The following is an 8,208-nucleotide window of genomic DNA, read 5'->3' on the forward strand; positions in this document are numbered from 1 at the left end:
TGGTGAAAAGAAAAAATATAAATAAAATAAAGGTGCCAATTTTGACAAAAAAATAAAAACATGTTAAAAATGTTTTTAATAAGTTTTTGTTTTTGAAAATATTTAGTCAAAATTCATGGGCTCATTATTTAATTTAAAAAAAAAATCTTTTTTTATAAGCTAAAAATATATATATAATGATTAAAATAACTTATCATTTAATTAATAATTATGTTTCATATAGTTTTAAATATAATACACATTAATATTAATATTAACTAAAGTTATTTTATATAATTAGTGTAAACTTTAGTTAACAAAAAGTGTCGACTAAAAATAAATATTTGATCAATGTCAAATTTAATTATATATTACGTATGGATAACAACCCTATAGTCAAATTAGTCAATTCAGGTATGAAAATATGAGGGTTGTTATATGTATATAGGTTACAATCTAGCTTTTTTATAAACGAGTACAAATTGCCACTTTGATGATTGAAGTTTATTATTGGATATATACAGTTTGTTCAAAAACTTTGATGTTATTTCCTAATGCAATGTACAGTCTTGAAGATCATGTATTTGTTATTATTTTGGTTTGTAAATATCAGGTTCTACATTCATGGTAGCGGCAACAAACAAGCTATTGTCTGCTATCCTAACTCAATTTTTTATTGCGAAATTTTACTTACATAATCTCGCAAATTAATTAGCAGGTGCTAAACTAACTAATACGTGTTATCAATAGATAAATTATTAAAACCTTTAACATTTACATTCACTTAATACTTAAAACATATCATTAAACTGTAACATCCCGCCTTTTTCCATTTACTTTACCGTTATACTAATATAAAGTCCGTTATATGTTTATAACATCTCCCGTTAATACGCGTTTTAAAATATTTCGTTTAGGTAATTCCCGCACCCGAACGAAAGTTGAGGGACTAAACTTGACAAGGGATCAAACCCTTGACTAGGTCAAAGGGTCAAACCCCTTTCACCCATTCATTTCCATCTCCCTCTCTCTCTCTTTCTCTCTAGCAAGAACACACCCAATTTCCTTTCTCATTCATTCATCATCTAAATCCGGATTAGAGAGCTAGCAACCAAATAAATTACATATTCGTGATCCTCTCTTCATCCTCTTCATTTTGGTACCAACTTCATCTCATTTGGGTAACTTTCTAAAATCACTAGATTTTGTGTTCTTGATGTTTTTAACTTATAAAAGTGTTAATTAGTGTCTATGGCTCAAGTCTAACATGAATATATGATTTATATGCTCGATCTCGTTGTTTTAGTGTAACTAGCATGAACTTGAATGTTGGTGTGTTGTTCTTGAATTTTGGATGATCATATGTTGTTAGATGTTAAAAGTTGATGTTTTAATTGTGTTACTAGCATCACTAGCTTCAATTTGATGTGTAGGTTGCCTTAGAAAACTTCATGAACTTGATTATTGATTTTGGTGAATTTGGGTTAGGGTTTGATGAACTTGAAATGGACTTTTGATGCATTGAATACCATGGATTATTATTGGTAAGTGTCTAGTTGGATTGTATGCTTGATTACCTTCGAAACGGCATATCATTCATGTAAATTGGTTGCCCGAATCATTGAATTGCATTTATGAACTTGTATGCGGTTAATGTTAAGCATTAGATGCGGTTTTGGTTGTTGTTAGTGATGAATTGCTTGATGAAATGTGTTTAGTTGTTTTCCTTGTCAAATTACCTTTCCAACGATATATAGTATGCATTTTGGATGTTTTCGGTTCATAAAATAGGTTAATTTGAGTTTTGGTTCGTGACTTGGTCTTTTTCTGCAATCTGCATATTTCCCAGGTATTGCGCGCCGCGCATATACCCGCGCGCCGCGCAGAATTTGAAATCCCAGATGTTTGCCTTCGTGGTTAAGTTCTGACCAGGATTTACACTTGGGTGCGCGCCGCGCAACCCTTTGCGCGCCGCGCATATGCCCAGCTCATTTTAGTTTTTATTTTTCCTTTCACAAAATGTTTCCCGCTTAACCGTAACTCCGATTAACATGAAACTTGGCCATTCTGCTCATAAATGATTTCTCATCATGAGAAAATTGTCGGACACCCGATCCGACCCCGTTGACTTTGACTTTGACCAAGTTTGACTTTTAGTCAAACTTAACTAAACGATTATACAATCGTTCTAACATACTTAACTACTTGTATCGTGCATGAAACTTGACAAATTGATTCACATGCTATATAAATCGAGTCGTAACGAGCCATAGGACTAATTGAACATCTTTGACCAATCGTGACTATCGTTATTGATACAACCTATTTGTTTAGGTCAAGACTAGCATTGTTCTTTGCACACATTTACTTGTTGAAGTACTTTACTACTCGTGCATTCAAGGTGAGATCATAGTCCCACTTTTACTCTTTTTGAACTTACATTTGGGATGAGAAAACATAAACATTTCTTTACTAAGTGAACACAAGTACAGGAAAAACAAACATTCTACATACGAGTTTAGAACAAAATCCTCAATTCGATTATCATTAGTTACACTTGCCGGGTGTAAGCGAGAACTTATGTTGTATGGATCCATATGGGTTTGACAAACCCTCATTCAAACGGTTCGCTACCGTTTACGAATGAAATATATTTTCGAGAAACAGTGTATGTTCTAGCACTAAGTGATGGGGTTCAATGGAAGGAAATGTTAAGCATTGATAATTGGGTGCTCGTGAAACAAACTTTTGGAATGCATTACTATTATTTCATTGATGCAAATCTTGTGGTTCACTTGTACTTACTTACTTAAACCTATGATTTCACCAACGTTTTCGTTGACAGATTTCTATGTTTTTCTCAGGTCCTTGAACGATACATGATACATGCTTCCGCTCATTATTTTGATACTTGCATTGGATGTCGAGTATATATGCATACATGGAGCGTCTTTTGGATACTTTTAAATTGTGTCGCATAAGTTTCATTTGTACTTAAAACTTTGTATCGTAACTTGTGGTGGAACTATTCTTGTAAACTTGAACAACCGTTACATTTGAAATAAATGCGACATATCTTTTGGTCAAACGTTGTTTTAAAGACTTATGACCACGTAACGGGACCTAAGTAGACGGCGCCGTCAATGACGATTTGGTCGGGTCGCTACAGATGGTATCAGAGCGTTGGTTGTAGGGATTTAGAGTTCATTAGTGTCAACCCCGAGTCATAGGGTACATTGATGAGTCTAGACTACAACCGGCATATAGACTTGAAGTAGGAATTACTTGACTACTTGTGCATTTATACTCGAACGCTTCTACTCATATCTACTCTTAGTTTATCTTAATCTCACGTTGTTTAATTTGATTGACACGCCACCTTGACTATATGAAATGATGTCGAATGCACATATGAATCAGGGTAATATAATTTCCGGGATTATATTACGGTGACTCATATGAACGTTCCGACATTATGACATAAAGAATTTAAGGCGAGTCGAGGAAAAACTTCTCTTTATCTTTATTCTATATCACGGTTAGTATTATTGAGAATACTAATCAATGATATTCTTGTGTCTTGAAGGAACAATGGCTCCTCGTCGTGTACGCCGCAATGAAACTCCCGAACAAGCTCTCGAACGGATGATAGCTACCGCTGTAGATGCGGCCATGGCCGGTCACTCATCCAACAACAATAATAATAACAACCACAACAACAACAACAACAACAACAACAATGGAGCCGGAAACTCAAACGAGGGATGCTCTTATAAAGCTTTCATGGGGTGCAAACCTCACACTTTTGATGGAACCGGGGGACCGGTCGTGCTCACCCGATGGTTTGAGCAAACGGAAGCCGTCTTTAGCATAAGCGGTTGTCGGGATCAAGACAAGGTCAAATACTCCACTCACACTTTCTCCGGAATTGCTCTAACATGGTGGAACACCTATGTTCAATCGGTGGGTACCGACGAAGCTCATGCCCTCTCTTGGGCCGATCTAAAGGAAAAGATGATTGTTGAATATTTTCCGCGCGAAGAAACCCGAAAGCTTGAGGAAGAACTAAGAGCTTTGAAAGCGGTCGGAAACGATCTTAAAGCTTATAATCAACGTTTCGCTGAACTATCCTTGATGTGTCCTAATCTTGTTAACCCCGAATCTCAAAGGATTGAGCTCTACATGCTCGGTCTTCCAAAAAGCATCAAACAAGGGGTGATGTCATCTAAACCCACTACTCATCAAGCCGCTATGAACATGGCTCGCCAACTAATTGAAACGGTTGACGAAATCGTAGTTTCGGCACCTAAGGCCGAGGATAAATCGGGCGGCAACAAAAGAAAGTGGGAACCCTCCCAATCAAGCAACAACAACTTTGCTAAGAAGCCTTACACCTCCGACGGCAAGAAAGGTTATGCCGGGAACCTACCTCTTTGCAACAAATGCAACAAACATCATTTTGGCGAATGTAGTAAGTTAATTTGCCACCGGTGCCAAGGAATTGGTCATAAGGCCAACGATTGTAAAAGTGCCACTCCCGTCGCTCGAAAATGGCCCAATGCACCAAAGACGGGCACTTGTTATGAATGTGGCAAAACGGGCCATTATAGAAATGCATGCCCGAAGAGGAAAGATAACCCCAACACGCGCGGCCGAGCTTTCAACATCAACACCGAGGAAGCCCGGGATGACACTGAACTAGTCACGGGTACGTTTCTTCTCAACAATTCTTATGTCTCTTGCTTATTCGATTCGGGTGCCGATAAATGCTTTGTATCCAAGACTTTGACTCATTCTTTTAGCACTCCACCTCTTCCATTAGATACCACTTATACCATTGAAGTGGCTAACGGGAAACTATTAAGTGCTGACACATATTACCGGGGGTGTACGTTAAACATTTTGGGTAAGGAATTTGAAATTGACTTGATACCCATGGAACTAGGAACCTTTGATGTAATAATCGGTATGAATTGGTTAGTCAAAACGAAATCTCACATCCTTTGTGATCTTAACGCAATCCAAATTCCTATCGAGAATGGTGAACCTTTGATCGTCTATGGCGATAAGAGTTGCACCGGACTCAACCTCGTTTCGTGTGTTAAAGTTAGAAAACTACTCCGTAAGGGTTGTTTTGCGATCCTTGCTCACGTTAAGAAAGTCGAGTCCGATGAGAAGCACATCGATGATGTGCCAATTGTTAGTGACTATTCCGATGTATTTCCCGACGAATTGCCGGGTCTTCCGCCTCATCGACCGGTTGAATTCCAAATCGATCTTATTCCGGGAGCCGCACCCGTAGCACGTGCACCATATAGACTCGCTCCATCTGAAATGCAAGAATTGCAAAGTCAAATCCAAGAACTACTTGATCGAGGTTTTATCCAACCTAGCCATTCACCTTGGGGCGCTCCGATTTTGTTTGTTAAAAAGAAAGACGGATCCCTACGAATGTGCATTGATTATCGTGAACTAAATAAATTGACGGTTAAGAACCGATATCCTCTTTCTCGCATCGATGACCTCTTTGATCAACTACAAGGGTCTTGTGTATATTCGAAAATCGATCTCCGCTCGGGTTATCATCAATTAAGGGTTAAGGGGGAAGATGTCTCCAAAACCGCTTTCCGGACTCGTTACGGTAGTTATGAATTCCTTGTCATGCCATTTGGTCTCACTAACGCACCGGCGGTGTTCATGGATCTTATGAACCGCGTGTGCAAACCGTATCTCGATAAATTCGTTATTGTGTTCATCGATGATATATTGATCTATTCTAAAAATGAAGAAGAGCACGAACAACATCTCCGACTTGTGCTTGAACTCTTGAGACAAGAACAACTCTATGCCAAATTCTCCAAGTGTGAATTTTGGTTAAAGGAAGTTCAATTTCTTGGTCATATTGTAAGTGACCAAGGTATTAAAGTCGATCCAACGAAAATCGAAGCCATTAGCAAATGGGAGACTCCTACTACTCCTACTCACATTCGTCAATTTTTGGGTCTCGCCGGGTACTATCGTAGATTCATCGAAAATTTCTCTTTGGTTGCACGTCCTCTAACCGCATTGACTCACAAGGGAAAGAAATTCATTTGGGCGACCGAACATGAATCCGCATTCCAAATCTTGAAAACGAAGCTAACCACCGCTCCTATCTTGTCACTTCCCGAAGGCAATGATGACTTTGTTGTATATTGCGATGCCTCGAAACATGGTTTTGGGTGTGTATTGATGCAACGAACGAAAGTCATTGCTTATGCTTCTCGACAACTCAAAATTCATGAACGAAACTATACGACACATGATCTCGAACTCGGAGCCGTTGTCTTTGCACTTAAAATGTGGAGACACTATCTTTATGGAACCAAGAGTACTATCTTCACCGATCACAAAAGCCTTCAACACATTTTCGATCAAAAGCAACTAAACATGAGACAACGAAGGTGGATTGAAACCTTAAACGATTACGATTGCGAGCTTCGTTACCATCCCGGGAAGGCAAATGTAGTAGCCGATGCCTTAAGTCGAAAAGAAAGAGCGGTGCCTCTTCGTGTCCGAGCCTTAAACATCACCATTCACACCAACCTTAATAGCCAAATTCGGGTAGCCCAAGATGAGGCTCTCAAAGATGAAAACGTCTCTCTCGAACACTTGAACGTCCTCACCTCTCGATTCGAAGTTAAAGAAACCGGACTCCGATATTTCGCCGGAAGGATTTGGGTGCCTAGTTATGGGGACCTACGAAGCCTTATTTTAGATGAAGCCCATAAGTCACGATACTCGATTCACCCCGGTGCCAATAAGATGTACCACGACCTTAAACAGCTATATTGGTGGCCGAACATCAAAAGGGACGTAGCTACTTATGTTTCCAAGTGTTTGACATGTTCCAAAGTCAAAGCCGAACACCAAAGACCGTCCGGACTACTTCGACAACCCGAGATCCCGCAATGGAAGTGGGAAAGGATAACGATGGATTTTATCACCAAGCTACCAAAAACGACGGGCGGTTATGATACCATTTGGGTTATTGTTGACCGTCTCACCAAATCCGCACACTTCCTTGCCATGAAAGAAACGGACAAAATGGAGAAACTTGCACAACTTTACATTAAGGAGATCGTAGCCCGACACGGTATACCTTTATCGATTATCTCCGACCGAGATGGCCGTTTCGTTTCTAGATTTTGGCGTACATTGCAAGAAGCGTTGGGAACGCGTTTAGACATGAGCACCGCATATCATCCTCAAACCGATGGACAAAGCGAACGTACAATTCAAACCTTAGAGGACATGTTACGAGCTTGCGTGGTTGATTTCGGAAAAGCTTGGGACAAGCACTTACCTCTCGCCGAGTTCTCTTACAACAATAGTTATCACGCGAGTATTAAAGCCGCACCTTTTGAAGCGCTATATGGCCGCAAATGTCGTTCACCTATTTGTTGGGCCGAGGTAGGCGACGTGCAAATCACCGGACCCGAACTCATTCACGAAACTACCGAGAAAATCGTTCAAATCCGAGATAGGCTTAGGACGGCCCGAAGTCGTCAAAAGAGCTATACCGACAAACGACGCAACGATCTTGAATTTCAAGTCGGTGACCGAGTAATGTTAAAAGTCGCACCTTGGAAGGGTGTAATCCGTTTTGGGAAACGCGGGAAGCTAAATCCGCGGTATATTGGTCCTTTCGAAATCTTGGAGCGTATTGGAACCGTTGCTTATCGTTTAGATCTTCCGCCTCAATTGAGCTCCGTTCATCCTACTTTCCATGTATCCAACTTGAAAAAGTGTCTTGCCGAACCCGATATCGTCATCCCTCTCGAAGAACTTGCTATTGATGACAAACTTCATTTTGTGGAGGAACCGGTTGAAATTGTGGACACCTCCGTCAAGACATTGAAACAAAGCCGAATCCCGATTGTCAAGGTTCGTTGGAATGCCAAAAGAGGACCCGAGTTTACTTGGGAAAGACAAGATCAAATGCAAAGGAAGTATCCTCATCTATTCGTGAATTCGGAAACACAAGATCTCGAGGAAGAAACAACGACTACTACGCCTACTTAAATTTCGGGACGAAATTTCTTTTAAGGAGTAGGTAATGTAACATCCCGCCTTTTTCCATTTACTTTACCGTTATACTAATATAAAGTCCGTTATATGTTTATAACATCTCCCGTTAATACGCGTTTTAAAATATTTCGTTTAGGTAATTCCCGCACCCGAACGAAA

This window comes from Rutidosis leptorrhynchoides, chromosome 1, assembly GCF_046630445.1.
Source record: "Rutidosis leptorrhynchoides isolate AG116_Rl617_1_P2 chromosome 1, CSIRO_AGI_Rlap_v1, whole genome shotgun sequence".
NCBI classification, from domain to species: Eukaryota; Viridiplantae; Streptophyta; class Magnoliopsida; order Asterales; family Asteraceae; genus Rutidosis; species Rutidosis leptorrhynchoides.